The sequence below is a fragment of the Salvelinus fontinalis genome, chromosome 28 (assembly GCF_029448725.1).
Source record: "Salvelinus fontinalis isolate EN_2023a chromosome 28, ASM2944872v1, whole genome shotgun sequence".
NCBI classification, from domain to species: Eukaryota; Metazoa; Chordata; class Actinopteri; order Salmoniformes; family Salmonidae; genus Salvelinus; species Salvelinus fontinalis.
The window spans coordinates 27464742-27488911 of NC_074692.1; the positions used below are offsets into that span (position 1 = coordinate 27464742).

The 24170-nt window shown below is 42.8% G+C and overlaps 1 pseudogene; it reads left to right on the forward strand.

Moving 5' to 3' along the window:
• The window catches only part of LOC129825767 (thioredoxin reductase 2, mitochondrial-like), a 53983-nt pseudogene extending 45865 nt beyond the window's left edge, over window positions 1-8118 (forward strand).
• Window positions 8119-24170: the final 16052 nt, after the last annotated feature.

Genomic DNA, 24170 nt, shown 5'->3' on the forward strand with positions numbered 1-24170 from the left:
ACCCACATGCCTTTTGGCAAACACCAAACGTGTTTGCTTATTTTTTTCTTTAATCAATGGCTTTTTACTGGCCACTCTTCCGTACAGCCCAGCTCTGTGGAGTGTACGGCTTAGTGGTCCTATGGACAGATATTCCAATCTCCACTGTGGAGCTTTGCAGCTCCTTCAGGGTTATCTTTGGTCTCTTTGTTGCTTCTCTGATTAATGCCCTCCTTGCCCTGTTTGGAGAGCTCCTTGGTCTTCATGGTGCCCTTTGCTTGGTGTTGTTGCAGACTCTGGGGCCTTTCAGAACAGGTGTGTGTGTGTATATATACTGAGATCATGTGACCGATCATGTGACACTTAGATTGCACACAGGTGGACTTTATTTAACTAATTGTGGGACTTCTGAAGGTAATTGGTTGCACCAGATCTTATTTAGGGGCTTCATAGCAAAGGGGTGAATACATATGCACGCACCACTTTTCCGTTTTTATTTTTTTTATTTTATTCTTTAAATTTCACTTTACCAATTTGGATTGTTTTGTGTATGTCCATTTCATGAAATCCAAATAAAAATCAATTTAAATTACAGGTTGTAATGCAACAAAATTGGAAAAACGCCAAGGGGGATGAATACTTTTGCAATGCACTGTACAGTACACGCCATAGACACACTCATACAGTACATGCCATTTTTTCCTTTTTACCCAACCCTAAACCTTAACTTTACTTGCAACCCTCACCTTAAACCCTAAGCCTAAAATAGCCTTTTTCCTTGTGGGGACCGGCGAAATGTCCCAAATTGTTTGAATGTTCCTTGTTTTATTATCCTTGTGAGGACTTCTGGTCCCCAGAAGGGAAAACACACACACACTAAAACACACACACACCATAGGCACACACACACTACTCCATGATTTCCCCCCATCTCTCCACAGCTTCTCTGTATGAGACCTTTTGAAGCGTTTGTTTTCAGTTTCTGTGGAGTGTGATTTTAATACTTAGTAGTTCTTATGCAGCCTGGTCTGACTCATATGGTTTTAATGGTACACACTGCACGTCTGCACCCTTTTCCAAATGTTAATTCCAAAACTATTCATAATGACAGACATAATGCTTAAATGCCAATTGTTTGGGTTCTTCATCTCGTTCCTCTTTTTTTGTGGTCTTTTGTAGCTTTGTTCTGTGACCACTTTATTGTGTTTATTGTAGATGTTGGAAGATACAGTAGGCGTCGTGACAGGCCTGCAGTATGGCTCTGCCTATCTATCCTGCTATAACTTTATTTGTTGTATCTAGGGTTGCAAATGGTCGGAAACTTTCCAGAAATTTTCCATGGGAAGTTAAGCCCAGGAATTTGGGGGAATTTTGCTTAAATTCATCAACAAAGTTAGCTTATAACAGTGAACCTTTTTTTGTGGGATACACAAGGCAAATCTAGGTATTTTGGCATATTTTTGGTTAAACTATCCCCAATTCAATGGAATTGCAACCCTCTGCATGCACAGTGCATTCTTCCATCACATGTACAGCTGATTTTCAAGATCTTACACCCTATTGAGATGCTATTGAGCCCACACTACTACACTGTCTGAGCCAAGGACTACATGCTTTCTGGTAAGTTTTAATTATAATACTGGGTGGGGTGAATATATTTTTATATGACATACATGATTGATACATACACATTCAAGGTGTGTTTAAATCATTTCCAACTTAACAATTTCTGCTAGTTGGATTTTGCTACCAGGTGTGTTCTAACTTGCTTGAGCCTGCTAACTGAGGCATGTTAATTCACTTGTTTCCATACATGTTTCATTTTAATACATGTATCCTACAAAGGAGTTGTTTAATCTAACTGCTTAACTGGAAATGTATTTATGATTTTTTTTTTTACTCTTTTTATTTTTCTCTTAAACTTTACAGGAAAATGCCGCAGGCACTATCAGATGTGTGGGGACATTTCACTGCAGCTAATGTAGAAGGAAAAGCTGTGTACATTTGCAAATACTGTGCCAAATCATGTGAAGAATGCAGCAAAGATGCAGAATCATCTGGCCAAGTGCATAAAGTTCCCTCAGTGCTCACAAGCAACCTCTGACAAAAGTCCCTCTACTTCTATTCGAGGTGAATATTATGAATCCGAAACCTTATCGATAGCAACAGCTCATGGTCCTCCTGGAATCAAAGTTTTTTTTGGAGGAACGTAGTCAGAGAAATGCTGATGAGTGTCTTGCTCGAGCTGTGTATGCAACTGGTTCACCTCTGAACCAGTTGCATACACAGCAATGTGATTGGAAGAGATTTCTGAATGTTCTTTGCCCAGCATACACCCCTCCAACCTGACATGCTTTATCTAGTCATTTGCTGGATGAAGAGTTCAACAGAGTTCAAGTGAAGGTAAAGCAAATCATAGAGAAAGCAGACTGTGTTGCAATCATCTCTGATGGGTGGTCGAATGTTCGTGGGCAAGGAATAATTAACTACATCTCCACCCCTCAACCAGTATTCTACAAGAGCACAGACACACCGGTCTCTACATTGCAGATGAGCTGAAGGCAGTCGTCAATGACCTTGGACCACAGAAGGTATTTGCACTGGTGACAGACCATGCTGCGAACATGAAGGCTGCTTGGTCTAAAGTGGAGGAGTCCTACCCTCACATTACACCCATTGGCTGTGCTGCTCATGCATTGAATCTGATCCTCAAGGACATCATGGCACTGAAAACAATGGATACACTCTACAAGAGAGTCAGGAAATGGTTAGGTTATGTGAGGGGTCATCAAGTTATAGCAGCAATCTACCTCACCAAGCAAAGTGAAAAAAATAATAGCACCACATTGAAGCTGCCCAGCAACACCTGTTGGGGTGGTGTTGTCATCATGTTTGACAGTCTCCTGGAGGGGAAGGAGTTTCTCCAAGAAATGGCCATATCATAGTCTGCTGATATGGACAGCACCATCAAGAGGTTCATCCTGGATGATTTATTTTGGGAGAGAGTGGTAAGCAGCCTGAAACTCCTGAAACCTATAGCAGTAGCCATTGCACGGATTGAGGGAGACAATGCCATCCTGTCTGATGTTCAGACTCTGCTTGCAGATGTAAGAGAAGAAATCCGTACTGCCGTGCCCACTTCACTGTTGCTCCAAGCAGAGGAAACTGCAGTTCTGAAATACATCAAAAAGCATGAAGACTTCTGCTTCCGGGCAAATTTTAGGCTTTTTGATCCTGACAACGAGCCATCCTCAACAAGGTTGGAAATTGACAGTGAAGATGAGGCCTCAGAGTCTGATGTTCAAGAGGTGGACATTGAGAAGGTCCAGGGAGAAGACATGGAAGCCTGAGAGGAAGACAGTCTAGAAACTAAAGCTTTGGTTATCATTTTACAGATGTATGTTGAAAATGTTTTGGGGAGATGTGATGGATCATTGGGGATCATTCAATATCCCCATTTGTTGTTCAGTGAAATCATCCCATGTGAAGTCAACTCATTTAAAGTTCAATTTGGAACTAAATAGTTTTTTTTATTTCTATTGGAAGGATTTAATCATTTACAATTGTCTACTTATGATAAGGTTTATGTTTGTCTCCATATGGTAAATATATCCAATACAAAAAACATCTACATTTTAAATGGTATTAATATTTATTTGCATATTTCAGATAATTCCCACGGAAAGTTTCCACCTCCTGAATATTCCCACAAATGTGCGACCCTAGTTGTATCTCTGTCGGTCTCTGTCTGTCAGGCTGCCACCCCTCTGGAGCACTGCTGTGTGGGGCTGTCTATCCTGATGGGACGTGATGTAACAAGACTTTATGTGCTCTCTGATCGATTGTGTCTGTAGGTTGCCACCACAGTGTTCACCCCTCTGGAGTATGGCTGTGTGGGCCTGTCAGAGGAGGAGACTGAGAGCAGACATCCATCCAGGACTCCATTGAGGTACAGTAAACCTAATTCTAAACCACTAACATGGTAGCTGGTATTCTAACTTGGCCCATTTTAAGTGTTTTGGGTTTTAAGAAAATTTGAGAAAATGGTGGAGAAGCTTTCGGTTCTTACAGGATTGTGAATGCAGTTGTTCCTCTGTTTACTACTTTATACATGTATGCAAAGTCGTGTGTGTTTCGCTCTGTGTGTGTGCAGTGTGCCAGCTGCTAACACCTGCACCCAGAGAGCCCCAGCTCGTTGTAGAGTGATTTGTAGCTCCTGTGTGTGATTGACAGTTGAGCACAGGGCCTGATTGAGGTGTGTATTAGGTGCTGACGGGCGCTGTGTGATCTAAAGCACCGCAGCAGGAGCGGTGCACCATGGGTCCTGACAGCTGCCTGTGTGCATGGCCTGGCCTGCGACTTGTGTCGGCATGCTCAATGGCTCAATATAAAACACAGCATGAAACCAGGATCTCAAATGTACCTTTTTTTTAAACAAGCAAAGTGTTGTGAAAGCATAGTATTGTAATACCAGGTTCTAGTGAACGATCTAAGATGTAAGGCCTACCTCCTAACACAAGCAAGTATTGTAAAATTCTTCTATGGACACAAACTCTGGTTTCACTTCGGTACTTCAATTTTTGACAGTAATTATGATGTAACGTCACAGTAAGTGATGGCTTAATAACGTAAATGAATGATACTATACTGTGTATTGTTGGTGGACTAATGGACATGTATCTCTCTGTTCTATGTGTCCAGTTGTACCATGCTTTCTACAAGCTTCTGGAGTTTACTGTGGCTGAGAGATGCCAGCATGTATTACATTAAGGTCAGGACAGCTCTGAGTAGTGTTGCAAAATTCCTCTAACTTTCCCAAAATGTTCAGGGATTCCAAATGACCTGCTTATTCCCTCCTGTTTTCAGGAATTTTCCACCAGGATTCCTGGAGATCTGAATTTTGGGAAAGTTATGTTGATGCCTTACCTTTGATCATCCATCTGGCACATACTGGGTAGCCTATAGTGTAGTTTAATAGCCTTATTTTGCCTCTGGACTGTAGCCTGGAGGTTTGGGCTGGGGGGGGTGTAATGTTGTTTCTTTCCCTGCCTCAGGTGGTGTGTGAGCGGGATGGAGATCAGAGGATTCTGGGCCTGCACTTCACCAGTTCGAACGCTGGAGAGGTCACTCAGGGCTTCGCTATGGGCTTCCAGTAAGTCAACAACTCTGCTAGATGGAGTTAGATAGGCACTCAGAATAGACGATAGTGTTCTGTTGTGGCAAGTTTAAGAAACTGCTAAAGTGCTTTTTAAAACATTGGGTCTAATGTAAATTACTTAAACTAACATATGTTGGATCTGTAGATTAATAATTAATCTACACATAATGAATGGACATTAGATGTCATGTAAGTTGTAGACACTAAATAAATGTGACTATATAGGTGACAAGGTGAGCCTTATCATTACAGCAGCAGAGGGATACTAATAAGAGAAACTTAAAGATGGGACAATGTGTGTTGCTGTCCGGACAGCTATATGAATGAGGTGTCTGTCTCTCTCCAGGTGTGGAGCCACCTTCACTCATCTGACAGAGACCGTAGTGATCCACTCCACCTGTGCCGAGGAGCTAACCAAAGTGAACGTCAGCAAGCGCTCAGGGCTGGACGCCACAGTTACCGGCTGCTGAGGTTAAGCACCCCCTTCTCTCAACACACTGGAGCACATGGGAAGGAACCTCTTCATAGAGACAGGGGAAAAAGTGACAGTGCTCTCCTAAATTCTACATAACAGTCCATGTAATCCTGTAGCTGCTCTCTCGATCAGCCTAAAATGTCTCTCAGTTCTACAGCGTTTCAGGGACAGTATTCATAGTCTCAGAGTAGGACTGCTGATCTAGGATCAGTTTTTCCTTCTAGGTACTATTGAATAAGATGATATGGACAGGGGGGACCTGATTTCAGATCAGCACTCCTACAATGAGACTCTTTATGAATACTACGGCCCAGTTTCTCGTGCCTGACTATGTCGTATCATTGCAGGGTCCTCCAGGTCAATACTGTAATGCTATATGCAGGGAAAGCCAGATTTGTGTCAGGTTTGACTTGTGGCCTCATTAACCAGGAGATGGTTATCCAATTTAGCCCCATAATGTAAGTACTCTCCTCTACTCCTTATCTGAAAGTCATAAGGAGTTCTAGATCCAGGTTAGTGAAACTTCCAGCCACAAGCATCGTCCTTTAAATAAACAGGCTCATAAATCAGGATTAGTGCCCATTCCAGTTTGTTGAAACAGGACTGTATAAGAGAGAGAGAAAGCCGTGCAACTAATGTTCCTGAAATATATTCTGCAAATATTGTTGTTTCTCCGCCTGTGCTTCCTGTTCATTGGTCTTGAGTGATACATGTGTTGCCCGGGCGACACTGATTGATGTTCTCATGGCCGTCGCCGCTGTGACACCACCCCGTTTCCCATGGACACACACAAACATTCGGCGTGCCGACTGTCAGTCAGAGGTGTAGCGCTGGGCCCAGCCGGGGCCTGGCCAGTGCTGCTGCCCCTCTCCAGCACTCTGACCCTCCCCCTCACCCCTCTAAACTCCAATGCACAAAGGAATACGGTGGGACTGCAATAACAGCCTCTGTCAGTCTGTGTGTGGGGATACCTTGGCCAGCAGTCTCTGGCAACCCAATCTCTCCCTCTATGGGAGAGATGGAGACTGAGGGAACTGCATGGGCCGGGCCACAGTAGTGGAGGTACCTAACACTACCTAATGGTGGCGATATTGCCCTTTTTTCTTCCTTGCCGGTCAAGAAATGATAGGTTAGTGAAGTCTGTGTATGAAGAATAAGCCCTCATGCATTCAAGGTCCACATTTTAATCCTTTAATCCATATTTAAGATATCTGTAATTGAATAAATGTGGAGGCCATGGAGACTTTTGTAGTGCCAACTGATAACATTGTGTATTTACACGGCTGGCAGTTCAGCTCAGTCATCACCTTACCCTCTGAGAAGGCCATTTTGTTTATTTCACTTAAATGGCATTGTACTGTTTTTTTAATAGTCACATACATTCTGTCGTAGTATTCAAATCTTCAAACAATGTCAAGTATGTCTTTTTACATGAGTCCACTCTTCACCCAATCACCCTTTCCTATAACCCCTGGAATCATAGAACTATGCAGTGCTGGACAAGTCATGCAGTTGAATTGAGTGGAGCAGAGTAGGGAGTGGTGGAGGTGAGGGGTCTAAGAGGAGGGAACTGGGCTGGTTTATTTATGGTTGAAGTCTAATCTGCCTGGCCTGATTAATGATCCTGACGAGGGGAGTGACAGCGCACAGCACGGAGGGAGAAATGGAGGGAGAAATGGATGGAGGGAGAAATGGGGAGAGATGGAGGAAAGAAGGGGGCAGCAGCGCTACCAGGTTTATATGGACCTGGGGTTGAGAGGGATGCAGCCAGGCCATGGGGAGGTAGAGGGGGGTATGGAGAAGGTGTAGAAGGAGGGGGGATTCCTGTGTGCTCTGTTCAGGGACGGGGTGCTGACTGAAGGACCCTGACCCCCGCTCGGCAGCAACAGCTTGACTCTATCACCCACAGAACAGCACAAAGTTAGCCCACATGCTCTTAGCTGCAAGGCTGGGGACATGCAAAACACTGACTAACTGTTGTATTTGCCATGGATAGATAAATAAGTAAATGTCTCTGCTTAACGAGGCACTCAGTCTAGAGACTAGGCTGCCTCTGAGCCCAAGGCTACATACAGATAATAATGTATTGTCTGTTTGTTGTTTTTTATTTCTGACTGGCCTGTTTTTTCTGCGCAAATCCACTTTTTTTTTATAAGTCAGAATCATATTTGTGGCTTAATTGTTTGCAATGTCTTTTCATTGTTGTTGATATACAGACAGTGCCTTGGGTCTTGAATTGGACAACCGCGTCAGCCTTGCAGAACGTAATGCTTAGTTGCTCACTGGGGTCAGGGTTAAACTTTCAGGTCGCCAGCTAATGATGACTTGCACTAAAACCCACAACTGGGGAGGGCATGTCTGATGACACCTGGCGACCAACTTTAGTTACTGTAAATAGAGTAGCCTAATTTACAATGAAGCTTTGTACTGCATTATTTATGTGTAAAGGAAGGAATAAAATATGAGATTGCACTGATGACTCCCATTAAAATAATGATGTCCTCTGTGTGTGTCCAGGTGCATGGGTGCCTTTGTCTGTGCCTGCGTCCGTGTGAGTGCGTGTATTTTGTCTGGGAGTCGGTCTCGCTGGTTGTTAGGTCAGTTCCTTGTCGGAGGCTGTGCAGTGAGTAGCACGTAGGGGTGGTCACACTGACCTCTCCCCAGCTCTGCTGACAGGCTCCTCTACTATGCAGCCCTGTCACTCAACCCTCTGCATCAACAATGGCACAAATTCCTCTGTGTTTGTTTGGTTAAGGACAGGGCTCTCACAAACCCAGAAACTCCTTAGGATCCCCAAACAGCTTCACCCCTGAACTGAGGCCTGTGTCAATCTGGAATCTGCCCTCAGACCACTAGCGATTAAAGTTAATTGAGTGGCTCAAGAATAGTGATATTGAACCCATTTTGCAACAGCAAAAGGGTTTGTGTTTTTATTTCCCTCAAAAATGGAGCAAATCTAGCTTGGAAACACACTTAGCATAACATGTCAAGGTGCCGCTCAGGGGTGTTTTCTGTCTTAATCCCGCCCATTGAAAGTTTACAGTCTTGACTGTGAGTCAACATTCACTGGGCCATTGTGTCTTTAGTCCCTGAGCCCTTACAGACAGCACAGGGAGAGCAGACACACACGCAAAGGGTACACAGCCCCACGGCTGGGGAGGCAGACATATCTGCCTTGCGTAAACATTCACGCAAATACTGGAAACAGAAAGGCTAAACCAGACAAGGATTGTCCCACATAAATGAATTGGGGCTGATTATGTCCGAGCTGTAGTGCTGCCAGTGTCTCCCTCTGAGCTGTCTGACAGTCTAAAATGCCTGGAGGGCTCAGTGATGGAGAGTAGTACCAGGAAGACTTAAAGAAGTAGAAGGAGCCTCTAGTACTCATGGGTAGTCAAGCTGAGCAACTCAAACCAGTCTGTAGCATTCTGCACTGTGCGGTCTGGTCTCCCAAGTTTGAGACCATTTAGCTTTAAGACTCCTAGAAGGAATTGTGGTAAGCTTAACGGTGAATGAAACAACAACTTGAACATGGGTGATGAACAATGACTTGTATGAGTATGGTGATGAACTAGAATGGAGCGCTTGCAATGTAATGAATAAATTTTCCGGTAGTGTTACACAGGGGAGCTATTTGGTAGTCATAGAAATGATATATATATATATACTGTACCAGTCAAAAGTTTGAACACACCTACTCATTCAAGGGTTCTTCTTTATTGTTACTATTTTGTTACATTGTTGAAGAATAGTGAAGATATCAAAACTATGAAGTAACACATGGAATGATGTAGTAACAAAAAAAGTGTTAACATTCAAATATTTTATATTTGAGATTCTTCAAAGTAGCCACCCTTTGCCTTGATGACAGTTTTGCACACGCTTGACATTCTCAACCAGCTTCATGTGGTAGTCACCTGGAATGCATTTTAATTAACAGGTGTGTCTTGTTAAGTTCATTTGTGGAATTTCTTTCCTTAATCTGTTTCAGCCAATCAGTTGTGCTGTGACAAGGTAAGGTTGGTATACAGAAGATAGCCCTATTTGGTAAAATACCAAGTCCATATTATGGCAAGAACAGCTCAAATAAGCAAAGAGAAATGACAGTCCATCAATACTTTAAGACATTGTCAGTCAATCCAGAAAATGTAAAGAACTTTGAAAGTTTCTTCAAGTGCAGTTGCAAAAACCATCAAGCGCTGTGATGAAACTGGCTCTCATGAGGACTGCCACAGGAAAGGAAGACCCAGAGTTTCCTTTGCTGCAGAGGATAAGTTCATTGGAGTTACCGGCTTCTGAAATTGCAGCCCAAATAAATGCTTCACAGAGTTCAAGTAACAGACATCTTAACATCAATTGTTCAGAGGAGACTGCGTGAATCAGGCCTTCGTGGTCGAATTGCTGCAAAGAAACCACTAGTAAAGGACACCAATAAGAAGAGACTTGCTTGGGCCAAGAAACATAAGCAATGGACATTAGACCGGTGGAAATCTCTCCTTTGGTCTGATGACACCAAATTTAAGATTTTTGGTTTCAACCGGTGTTTCTTTGTGAGACACAGAGTAGGTGAACGGATGATCTCTGCATGTGTGGTTCCCACCGTAAAGCATGGAGGAGGAGGTGTGATGGTGTGGTGGTGCTTTGCTGGTGACACTGTGATTTTATTTAGAATTCAAGGCACACTTAACCAGCATGGTTACCACAGCATTCTGCAGCGATACGCCATCCCATCTGGTTTGTGCTTAGTGGGACTATCATTTGTTTTTCAACAGGACAATGACCCAAAATAACCCGTCAAGCTATGTAAGGGCTATTTGACCAAGAAGGAGAGTGATGGAGTGCTGCATCAGATGACCTGGCCTCCACAATCACCCGACCTCAACCCAATTGAGATGGTCTGGAATGAGTTGGACCGCAGAGTGAAGGAAAAGCAGCCAACGAGGGCTCAGCATATGTGGAAACTCCTTCAAGACTGTTGGAAAAGCATTCCGGGGGAAGCTGGTTGAGAGAATGTGCAAAGCTGTCATCAAGGCAAAGGGTATCTAAAATATATTTTGATCTGTTTCATACTTTTTTGGTTACTACATGATTCCATTAGTTATTTCATAGTTTTGATGTGTTCACTATTATTCTACAATGTAGAAAATAGTCAAAAGAAAGAAAAACCCTTGAATGAGTAGTTGTGTCCAAACTTTTGACTGGTACTGTGTATATATCATGATAGCGGGGATCTCTGTAGGTTCTTCAAGGCCAAGGTTATCAACGGCTGACAGTTTTTAATAAAGTTTGTGACTTAGTCAGCAGTTTCACCACTCCCTGACTTGAATCTCAACGCTGTCTGTCTCAACCATTCACAACAACTGACCCGCTGTATTCCTACATTGAGTTACAGTAGGAGGGATTTGCACCCTTTTTGGCAACTGTTATAGTTCTCAATAGAAGGTTAATCCACAAGTCACCCTGAACCACAGACACCTGTTACAGCCAGATAAAGACATGACTTATAACTGACTCAGGTGGAGGGGAAACTGAGTTTGACAGAACACAGTGGGGTGCTGTCCTGATGGTAGTTCTGCTCTGCTCCTCAGTAGAAGTGAAGGGCTGTGAAATGGGCTTATCAACCTCAGATAAGGACGGATACACTCTGGAATGGAACTTTATTAATTACACATGGCTTCTAAAATGCATTATCTCCTGAGGGGAAGTGGGATGTCTGACATAGAGAGGTTTCTTTGTCTAAACTGGTTCACCCCACCGGCCAGCCACCACAATCCTTCATAGGCCACCAACGCCTCTGACCATTAGTAATAATAAGGGCATATGACATAGCATTTTTGCGGTTTTGACTTCAATAAAATAGAGTAATTATAATCACCTAACTCAACTATTAAATCATCTAGTCAGGACTGTCCACACAGGAAGCTTCTTTATGACTTTGCCTTGATGAAGTGTGTTAATGAGTTGTCTGTGGATTTCACGTGACAAAGGGACATTGTCGATAGTACAGGTAGGCTGTGTGTGTGTGTGTGTGTGTATGCGCCAAACCCACGATCAGCAGGATTGGCCTTTTACTTCAGCAGGTCTGCTCTGCTTCCTAACAAATAAACACCTGCACTGGTGTTTGGGGTTAAACAAGGCACGAGGCTAGCACACAATGTTGTGAGAGACAGACAGTTGCATGCAAATAATTATTTGATATGTTCTAGAGTGTTCTATCCCCATATTCAATTTTTAGGTGTGCTCTGTTTACTCAAATATAGCAATGACTAATTAAAATGTTATTATTAATAATTTGAAATGCTATAACACTGTATGGTTATCTTTGTGTATAGCCTCTATGCCAAAATATTCATAGATGTATGTTAGCATTCATAGATAACTTAAAACCCTGAATAAGCATCCGGTTTATTATAAGCTCGTTTTAAGCTCCCCATTCAGTGAGGGAAAAGGGAAAGCAGCAGCAGTGTAAACGTCCATATTACAATCTCCTTCCAAATCTATCTCTTCTGCCTGTGTGTGCCCTGGGGCCCTTGTGTTATCAGTCTGACACAGCCATAAATCAAGGACTTATCTCCTCTCACCATGACACTATTCCCCACTTTACAGCCAAAACATTAGCTGGAGCGTTAGCTTGGAGGAGGGGGTGATAGTTTGACTGGCAGAACCAACAGATTGCATTTTCTCTCCTCTGACTGTCCTGTCGCTCCTGTCCATAGACAGAAAGAGACAGAGCTTCAGAGATCGTTATGCAACGCTGACAGATTGCATGCTGGGATAACCCCGGGGTGCCTGTCGATGGCGGTCCTGATTTATGCCCTCTTTCCTGTTTAGCCAGCTCAAGCTGTCTGTCTGTCTGTGTGTGGCGAGACCGCCCGCCGGCATATTAAAACTGCACACACACACAATGCCATGCACTGGTTAGTTTCTGTTCTGGTGTTCCCCGGTAGTCTTTTATCTCAGGCATTTTGTTTGTCGCAAGGATCTGATGAGATATGGCTGGCATGGCGTGTGTGTGTGTGTGTGTGCAACACATCTGTAACAGTCCCTATAAATAAAGCTGTTGTGTATACCTCGGTACTCCCGAAAATACTGTTTTAGCATGACACTTCTAGAAATGGGACGTCAGTGTCACGGCCGGGTGGCAAATCTCAGAATCTATACATAATTGCACATAGGCCAGTGTATATATAACTACAGTAATTTGTGTATGTTATGTAACCCTTTGGCCCTGTGTCATACACTATTACAAATGAGCCCAGTGCCAGAGTATAGGCAGGGTGATCATTATGTGGAGGACTGTACTATTGGCACAGCATCCTGTTGTGTTGAGCTTTCTCTCCTTGAACGTTGGCCCTGCAACTGAATGGGATGGGAAAGTCAAGAGGACGTGGACTTGGACGCGAACTTGGACGTGAGTAAGGTAATCATCCTTTCCCTGCTGTGGCTGACTTACAGTAAGAGACCATGAGAACCAGCCAGGGCTGCACCATCCGCATCAGCAGGGGGAGTTTCACAAAGCCATGATAACAACATTAACTTCAGACATCGTGTGCTCCCCCTCTCAACGAGTTCAGGGGAGGATTGCTTAGGGGTGGTGGTGCTTATTGTGACAGTGTATCTGCTATGTTCTGTTATGCTCCCCCAGGGCAGGCTGAACAGGCCTGGGTCTTCATTAAAAGCGTGTTAGGTTGCCTCCCCCACGGCCCGGCCTCACCCTCCCTGGCCTGCGATCTCTCCGCTCACACCCGGAGCCCACAGCCCACCTCACCTCACCTCAGCACTGATGCCCAAAAAAAACAGCAGGACCTGGGAGAACCCATAGTTCACCTCCCATACACACGTAATATTTCTCTCTCACACGCTAGATTTTCTTACGAAACAAAACTCCATTAATGACAATGCTTCAAATTGGCCAATTAACTCCCACTCGTTTTGGTGTTACAACTACCACTGTCACTCATACAGAGGTGTATGCAGGGTATGAGAACCTAAGTAATCATTAAACATTATTAATCATTGGAATCACCAGGTCGTTGAATGCTAAACTTCAAACATTAGTCTCACAATATAAATTGTGGGAAGACTTTGGACAGTCGCCCATTGGCCAAAATCCTGTTAAAGACTCCCTGCCCTGCCCTAGTTCTCAAGGTGGTTTGTTTGACTTGGATACATGATGAACAATAACGTCAAATGTACATTTAGTTATTATTCCTCTGTGAGTGCAATGAAAGGTAGTGACTTATAGTGGCAAGTGTTTAAGGAAGTAGACTGTAGATCAGTGGAGGCTAGTGGGAGGAGCTATAGGAGGACGGGCTCATTGTAATGACTGGAAAATAGTTATTGGAACGGTATCAAACACATGGAAACAACTTTTCACTCCATTCCATCTATTCAATTCCAGCCTTTACAATGAGCCCGTCCTCCTATAGCTCCTCCCACCAGCCTCCACTGCTCTATATACATGTGGTCCAATATCTTAACACACCACCGCACTCTCTGCATTATTCTAATATCTCTACTCCGATTCTTTAGGTATTTCCATCACTGACAACATGATACACCTAACAAAAAGGAGAATTCTCAAGGTTTAGTTGGATATAAAGATGAACTAATTGAGGTTATCAGGCATTCCCTGGTAGTTGTAATGGACAGCTTATGCTGTGGCGGCTGTTGAAAAGCCTTGCCAGTTCCCACAGCCATGCAGAAGTAGCCCTGGCTGGCTGCAGTTCTGTGAGAATCTGCTCCACTGTCAGTAAGGGATCAGGACTGTCATTAAAGGCTCTGAACCAGAGGAAAGACCGCATGGTGCAGCATGGCAGAGACAAAGATGGAGACTGCGCTGCTGCTGGACCACTAAGGGGTTTTGCATTGAGCTGCATTATCCAAAACAAAATCTTGTGCTATAGCTCAATTGTCTTGTGCTTGGGTCAGACAGTGTTATTTGAGGGGTTTTGTCCCTCTTCAGGACATTGCTCTCCCCTCTGTTTTGAGACGAGAATGAGGCAGTTAGACAAAAAAAATGTTACGCTTTGTTTTTAAATGTAGTTTGGACGGCACAATAAATGTTTCTTTCTTTCTATTTAAACCCTTTTATATGTATGTCTCCGCTGTAGGTTTCCATTACTGTATGATATGTCTCCATGAACTTAAGCTGCAGTCTAGTTTGTTCAGTGTTTTGCACTGATGGTCGGTGTATCTCCTCTGTGGTGAAAGAGAAGACTATGCTGAGTGAGTGTCAGGAAACGGTAGACAGAAATAGAATCAATCTATGGTTTGGCTGCACCATCAGGACCAACCAACATCAGGACCCGGCCAGTCTGGCCCACCTAAAGCCTTTCTAATTTGGTGATGAGCTGTAAGATGACCTGCTTGCCCCTGCGGCGAATCGAGGGAGGCAGAGAGAGAGAGTGAGTCCAGGGATTTCCTTACCCTTCTCTCTTGGTTGGATGCATAATAATGATCATACTACTCCCCTCCTTGGAGGCCAGGGCACTGGCACCCAGGTGCACTGGGCTGGCCTTGTCATCCCCACGGGGTAAACCGAGACACTGCCACCAATAATTGATGATGAGCAGGGCATGGCATGGCATTTGACCAGGCCAGTCAGCAGACATGTTCCTGTGGCCTCCACTGAAGGGTCACAATCCTGCCACCTCCATTAGCTGTAATTGGTTTAACTGGATACATCCCCCATTTACCCCCTCCCCTCTTCCTCCCTTCCATCAACCGTCTACATGTCCATCCTCCCTTCATCTCATTAGCTATAGGTAGATGAAATGGTTCTTATTCTTCCACTTTGTTTTTTTTTTTCTTCTTTTCAGTTGTAGTTGATGTGAAATTATAATACAATGATAGTGTGTGGAGGAGCCATATTTTCAATCTGCATAAGGACAAAATATTTCACGCTGTGCTTGAATAGATCATGTGAGTTCTTCATGACAAATTATTCTGTGGTCCCTAACAGTATTTTTGACCGAACACCAGTGAGCTTGTATTCTTTATTGTTCGGAGGAAGAGGGGAATGGCTCAATGTAACCATCACCCAGCCTTAATCCATGGCCCCTGAAGAGGTTTAAAACACTCTGGTTTCATCTAATCTTCTTGCTCAGTTCCAGCCAAGCTTGAAACCTCCTCTTTTCCATGATTGGAATGGACAAATAAAGGTCTCTCCCAGCACACTCATGAAAGGACACTGTGTGCTCTATAGATTAGGGGCTTGTGTTTTTTTCTCTTTTTACAATTAGACTGAAAAGGATGAAAAAAATAAAGAGTCTCCTGTTTGCTCAGTATTATACCTGGCCAAAGGTTTTGCAGGTTTTACCCATCTCTTTTCAAACCTCAGCTTTTAGCAGCATTCACAAATTATTGTAAATACGTGCTCTCCAGAAACAGCATATTTACTCATTCTTTGAATGGACTCGATGTCTAAAACATTTTTGGCGCAAGTCAAATCCAGGTCTCAGATTGAATATTTTCAGAGAATAATTAGATTGCACTGCTAAATTGTCAGTGGTAGCCTGTCTTCATTCATCAATAACCTCCTTACATGTTGATTGGCTTTTTAGGAGGCTTCTTATTTTCATATGCTTTGACTGAATCTGATAGATTGAATAAATGTGCAATTTTTTTAGTATTTATGGTATTCATATACACATGCTGTATGAATTAGGTTAGGTTGTACCATTAATTAATTGAAAACACAGCACACATCTGAAATCATATATCATGAAGTATATTACATTCTGCTATTGTCTATTATAATCTAATGCAGTTTTGATATTGTATTTACGGTAGGCTAATATTTTGAAATTAGAATGATTTTATTTACAGTACTAGAGAAAAAGTAACTCAGTGGGCACCGTAAAGTTGGTTGCCAATCACCATAAAAGAAACCACAGAAGAAGTCGTCACTCAGTGGGCACTATTCCAGCAAGTCAGTCCATTAACTGCTATAAATTGATGCACTAGTAAGAACGACTCTTGAAAACAAGGGTTCTTCAAGTTCAAAGGCGATTTAGTTTTTCTTTTCCCCGATTTGCAAAGGTACATTTGTGACGTGTGCTCCTATCACAATTTTCAAAATTGCAATTACATGCACACTGACAATCATGTATCGTTTTTGCTATTGTTAGTATATATCACTATTATTTGAACTCGTTGGAGAGCTACTGCTTATGTTGCTAGCTTGTGCACTTAACTAGCCTGTGTTAGCTGGGCTAACGTTAGCTAGCTAGTTGTCTTTGCATTTTACAATGTTAATTTCTATAACGTTGACAATACAGACCATTGTAGTGTCTTAGCCCGTGGGAAAACCTGACTGGGTTTACGAATGGATCTGTGTAGCTAAAGGAAAGCTACCTAACTTTGTTTACAGCTTTAGCTATATATCTAGATTCCTGCTTCCTGTTCAAAACATACTAGTAGCAGACTATCACATGGTTTGTGGTACACACAATAAGTGTAAGTAAGAATACTTGTGATACAAGAGTGCAAATGAGCACAGTGATTAAATTGAGAGCAAAAAAAAGGTGATTCATGTCTAGCTTGATTTCTTGGAGAGGGCACATGAGGGGGTTAGCCAGAGGAGTGCAGCATTGCTGTAGGCTGGTGATGAATAGCTACCAATCCTCTTGTGACCCTATATCCTGAAGTGTTCAGGTAAAACACCTAAAGGAGGAAATTAGGTGATAATACAAACAGATAAAGAGGAAGGTACCTGTTGGCCTTAGTCAGGACCCTCCTAAATCAGAACAACGCAGTGACAAAGTGCTCCGTCAGTGCCTGCCTGCCTAAATGAGGCTTGGATGGCATTAAAATACCTTATCTACAATGGCCCCGTTCAGCAGTCACGCCATTGACAGGAACAATGCCTCCTCTTCCCCCCACTGACTCTGAGTGGGTGTGGGTGCACTTGTCTGACTTCATCTTCTATCTAGGCTAGCTGTCGCTGGGCAGGGGTGTTATGCTATTCCAGCCCAGATACCCCCACTACCAGCCGCTCAGTCACACTAAAGGGTGTGTGTCCCTGCCACTTCCTATGCTGTTTATTTAACTGGAATTTTATAATGGACCTGGGTCTCTATTCAGCATGTTGGTTTCCTCTGGAGAATTTGAAGTTAGTGGCGGGGATGGTGGGAGGGTCTTGGAAGAAAGGCTCACTAATGCTTAAAGAGTCAGTGAAATGGAAATGCCCATGGAGAGAATAGGGGGAAACACAAGATAAGACTGTTATGATAAAGAACATAATGACTAATAGCTGAGGTATGATCTCACTGAAGGAGGGATTTCTTACTTGCCATGGAACCGTCCATAGTGCGTTTAGCCAAGTATGTCAAAGCTGTAGTAAAATGTATTGTTGTTGCTTAAAATGCGCTGTACAAGCAGCCTATCCAGAATGCATGTGTGTGAATGATCTGCAAGGTGCTTGTCATTGTCATCATTTATATCAAATCTCATGTTTGTTGATGATTGTAATCAGACCATGGGGTCATGGGACTCTGGCCCTGTCTTCTCTGTGTAATGGGTTTTGTGAGACAGGGTATAGTTTCCATAACAACCTCCCTGTGATCTGTGTGTCACACTTATATTTATGAATGGCAGAATATGACAGGAGGCTACCTAGGTGGGTAGCTGCATCTCAGCTCGCTACCAACTCCAAAGAGCCAGGGAAGGAATGTGCTCTGAAGCTCCATATCACAACGACACGGCTCCCAATCCAATCCCCCTTTTCATAAGCATGGAGCTCCACGAAGCAGGGGGCCGCAGATAGTGGCTACGTTTGATCTGAAGGTCGCCAGCCCCTTGCCGGTGTTGAGAGAGACCTGGCTGGAGGAGCTGGCTCTTATTTAATAACATGAAGGGGAAGCGGACTCTCTCTCTCATAATTAGGCCTAATTACCCCGCAGGTGTTGACAGAGGGGACGAGAAGACACAAACTGCCTTTATCCACAGACTTAGAGTCAGATTACTATAGCTGTCTTATCTGTTACAGGGCCAGTAGGAGCCTCAATCTTCTCCTGGCCTCGATGCCTGGCTCTTTCCATTGGGGCAGGCAGGCAGCTCTGGTCCGGAGGAGCTCCGGTATATTAATGAGTCAATCTGATTTATTATTCCCTTCCTCCCCATCCCACAGATTTAATTAACCGTTTTGTAATTTCCTAGATGTTTCTAATATGGTCATTTTTTTTATAAGAGCTCTGTAATTGTGGGATCCAGCAGCAGGTAGGCTATCAGAAACATTCCTGACCGACCCACCGGTTTAATGGTTATCTGTTGTTTTGATCATTTTTGAAATGTAGGGCTATTTCGTTTTATTACAGAGTTCCAATAAGTGTTTTTTACTCAGTGATGGTACTTCACAATAGCATGTAGCATAGTAAAGCGTCGCTGTCTGATTTTTTTTTTTGCCAACTTAAATGTATTTATTGAAAAGCAGTAATTCCGCTCAATGTACTCTGCACATTTCATGACTTTAGGACTAAACACAGTCGCCCTAAATACAGCCCTTACTTGGTAGGGGAGTAGCGCTTTGTCTGCTTGGTTGCCTCTCCAGGTTAACGTGAAACAATTGAAGAGCCTCTCTGAATGGATTTGAGTGACACCTTGTCACAGGACTGTTTATTTGTCTACTGTTGCTGCCTCCCACAGACTCCCACATGTTTGTATTGTTTTTTTTGGGTGACTTGCTAACAACCCTCCACCCCAGCAGCTCCATTGATGGGGCAATCACAGGCAGTGGCTCTGGAAATGCTGACACCACTAAACAGATGATGTGGACTGAGGAAGTAGTAGCTGGGTAGGGATGCAGGCTGGGCAGGCGCCCTACTCCTCAGTGATTAAGTGACATTACTCCGCTCCCAACTGCACCAGTTTCCTTGTCAATCACCCAATCACACCCCCATGCACGGCCAGTGTGCTTGATTGACATGCAGGCAGTTGGTCACAGGAGGAATGTTCTGAGGCCCAGGCAGTCAGTTTTTCCACAACGAAAGCACAGTGCAGTTCCAGACCGGTGGAACCTCAGCTCAGCTCAGAGACAGCTGCAGGAGTACAATAAGGGTACCTTAATCCACCTGTTATCAGGGTGAGCCTCCCTGTCACATACAGAAACAGCTCAGCTCTGAGCTCTAGCTATGGAATGTAACCTGGGCTTCCCACCTATTCACATTCACAACAACCTCCGGCTTACCTAATGGATCCTCACAAACTACTGCTGCCATTTTTCCTTCCCCAATGTAGCACAGTGCTTCATTTTATTAGGTTGTTTAGGTTGTTTATGGTAGAGCCATTGATTGGCCTAATATATGCATATGATGTAGGATAACCCAGGTCTCTGGTTTCTGGTAGCCTAAGTCCTGATGATGCAATGACCGATTCCAGCTTCAGGGACCCTGTTCTCTGCATGAGCGGAGCCTAGCTGTGGGATACTAGTGGTGGCTCCCTTCTCTGCTTGAGTGGACTCAGTATAATAGTTAGTGTGATAGTGGTGACTGCCTGGCTGAAGCTGTGGTAATGGGATAGTGGTCTGGGCCTGGGGATGACTGTGGTCTTTGTGAGGGGTTAAAGTGAAACCGTGACTGTGGTGCCCTCTTCTTAATTAGGGAGGCTGTCCAGAGGTCCGTCTCTCCGCTTCACAGATTAACATGGACAATTTAACCACTAACCTTCTGAAATGAGCTTCTTCAAAAAACCTGTTTCAGCGTGTGCCGATGTGGAGGGCAAGGGTTAGCCTATAAGAGTAGGGGCAGGAGGCGAGGCTGGGATGGTGATTATAAATTACGATGACTTACTGAAAAAGGAGTAATATAGAAGTCTATTCTTTTAAACAAAATAGGCCAATTCTCATGTTTCCTATTTGTTCTTGGCTCTGGTTTGTTTTATGAAGCCATCACAGAGAATTAGTCATTCTAGTCATCAACATATCGGTGTGATTTAACATTGACACATAATTTCCTCTGCATTTTTGTGGTCGGGTGGATTTCCCGAGCGGCCCTACCTACAATGAACATAAAAGCCTGTGTGCTTCTGCTGCCTTTTGAGATGCGCCTGTTGATCAAAACTTGACTGAAAAGGCTGAATCTCTCTGTGTTTACAGTAATTAAGCTGTCATATGGTGTGATTGATGACGTATTGAGTAAGAGCAGCTCTTATCAAGTAGGCTAGGCCTAGAAGGACTGGAGGAAGAGAGATCTCATCCACTTCTTCACCTAATGCCCGCAGGCCTTACTTGTACATTATAGTGAATAGATAGACTTTCTGTCTATTAGGCCTAGATGTTCTCAAATGGTTACCATTAAAGAACATACAGTTGAAGTCAGAAGTTTACATACACTTAGGTTGGAGTCATTAAAACTCGTTTTTCAACCACTCCACAAATTTCTTGTTAACAAACTATAGTTTTGGCAAGTCGATTAGGACATCTGCTTTGTGCATGACACAAGTAATTTTTCCAACAATTGTTTATAGACAGATTATTTCACTTATAATTCACTGTGTCACACAATTCCAGTGGGTCAGAAGTTTACATACACTAAATTGACTGTGCCTAGACTTCAGAAATATGGGTCTTCAAAATGGACAATGACCCCAAACATACTTCCAAAGTTGTGGCAAAATGGCTTAAGGACAACAAAGTCAAGGTATTGGAGTGGCCTTCACAAAGCTCTAACCTCAATCCCATAGAAAATCTGTGGGCAGAACTGAAAAAGCGTGTGCGAGCAAGGAGGCCTAGAAACCTGACTCAGTTTCACCAGCTCTGTCAGGAGGAATGGGCCAAAATTCATCAAACTTATTGTGGGAAGCTTGTGGAAGGCTACCTGAAACGTTTGACCCAAGTTAAACAATTTAAAGGCAATACACTCAATTAGTATTTGGTAGCATGTAAACTTTACACTGGGAATATGATGAAAGAAATAAAAGCTGAAATAAATCATTCTCTCTGCTATTATTCTGACATTTCACATTCTTAAAATAAAGTGGTGATCCTAACTGACCTAACACAGGGAATTTTTACTAGGATTTTATGTCAGGAATTGTGAAAAGCTGAGTTTAAATGTATTTGGCTAAGGTGTATGTAAACTTCAGATTTCAACTGTATATAGAAGATAGAAGCTCTATTTGGTAAAAGACCAAGTCCATATTCTGGTAAGAACAGCTCAAATAAGCAAAGAGAAACAACATTCGATCATTACTTTAAGACATGAAGGTCAGTCAATCTGGTAAATTTCAAGAACTTTAAAAGTTTCTTCAAGTGCAGTCGCAAGAACCATCAAGCCATATGATGAAACTGGCTCTCATGAGGACCGCCACAGGAAAGGAAGACCCAGAGTTACCTATGCTGCAGAGGATAAGTTCATTAGAGTTACCAGCCTCAGAAATTGCAGCCCAAATAAATGCTTCACAGAGTTCAAGTAACAGACACATCTCAACATCAACTGTTCAGAGGAGACTGCAGAATCAGGCCTTCATGGTCCAATTGCTGCAAAGAAACCACTACTAAAGAACCCCAATAATAAGAAGAAACTTGCTTGGGCCAAGAAACACAAGTAATGGACTTTAGACCGGTGGAAATCTCTCCTTTGGTCTGATCAGTCCAAATGATCACCGCATGTGTGGTTCCCACCGTGATGCATGGAGGAAGAGGTGTAATGGTGTAGGGGTGCTTTGCTGGTGACACTGATTTATTTAGAATTCAATGCACACTTAACCGGCATGGCTACCACAGCATTCTGCAGCGATACACAATCTGGTTTGTGCTTAGTGGGACTATAATTTGTTTTTCAACAGGACAATGACCCAACACACCTCCAGGCTGTGTAAGGGCTATTTGACCAAGAAGGAGAGTGATGGAGTGCCGCATCAGATGACCTGGCCTCCACAATCACCTGACCTCAACCCAATTGAGATGGTTTGGGATGAGTTGGACCACAGAGTGAAGGAAAAGTAGCCAACAAGTGCTCAGCATATGTGGTAATTCCTTCAAGACTGTTGGAAAATACTTTTTCATGAAGCTGCTTGAGAAAATGCCAAGAGTGTGCAAAGCTGTGTTCAAGGCAAAGGGTGGCTACTTTGGAGAATCTTAAATCTAAAATATATTTTGATTTGTTTAATACTTTTTTGGTTACTACATGATTACATATGTGCTATTTCATAGGTTTCTACAATGTAGAAAATAGTAAAAAGAAAGAAAAACCCTTGAATTAGTAGGTGTGTCCAAACTTTTGACTGGTAGGTTCATTTGCATAGTGTAGTGGAATTTCGTTAGTCATCATGTATCTTATTTATCTCACACTGCTATCACAGGCACACACAGCATATACGGAGCCTTTTTTTTGTGGGATTTCTCCTGCAGCTCCTCAGCTGGTTTCTGCTGGACTAAAACATGTGTTTTTATGAGCCCATTCATTGAGCAACAATTCTAAATGCAATGTTAAAAACAATGTTGGTGCACGACTAAAAATAGCTACTATTTTTATTTCTCCACTGGTAATTGAAGTGCACCTCCTATTCACAATTGAAGTGCAGGCAACATTTTATTTGATGTACTCAATCATTCTTTATATCATTGATCTTGGTTTTATAATACAGTTTCTTCTTTTTGTTGAATTTAGTCAGATCATTTTTCAATTTGCAGTATTTAGCCTGTTAGATTTACAGCCAGACTTATTACAGCCATCCTTTCCCCCATCTCTTTCAACCATGCAGTTTTTCAATTCCTCATCAATCCATGGAGCCTTAACAGTTCGTTTCTTAACAGGTGCATGTTTATCAATAATTGGAAGAAGCAATTTCATAAATTCATGAAGTGCAACGTCTCAATGCTCCTTATAAATCAAATATTTTTTAAATGCTCCACATAAGTCACAGCAAAATATTTTGTATGATCTCTTATATTAGGCCCAGATTGTCGAACTTTGGCCTTCCTGGATATAGCCACAATATTGTGATCACTGCATCCAATGGGTAGGGATACAGCTTTAGAACAAAGTTCTACAGTATTCGTAAAAAGTTGATCAATACATGTGGATGATCTTGTTCCTGTAGTGTTTGTAAATACCCTGGTAGGTTGATTAATAATCTGAAAAAGTTTAGAGACACTGGTTACAGTGAGAAGCTTCCTCTTCAGTGGGCAGCTTGATGAAAACTAGTCAATATTCAGGTCCCCAAGAAAGTAGACCACTCTGTTTGTATCACATACACTATCAAGCATTTCACACACATTATTTAGATACTGACTGTTAGAACTTGGTGGCCTATAGCAACACCCCAAAAGAAAAGGCTTTAGATGTGCCAAGTGAACCTGCAACCACAACACTTCAATAACACTTGACATAAGATCTTCTCTAAGCATTACAGGGATTGGGCTCTGAATATATACAGCAACACCTCCCCCATAAGCAAGTCTGTGTCTTCTATAGATGTTATATATTTGTATTGCTACTGGTGTATCATCAAAGGAATTATCTAAGTGAGTCTCAGAAATGGCTAATATATGAATGTTATCTGATGTTAGCAAGTTATTGATTTCATGAACCTTATTTCTAAGGCTACGTACTGAAT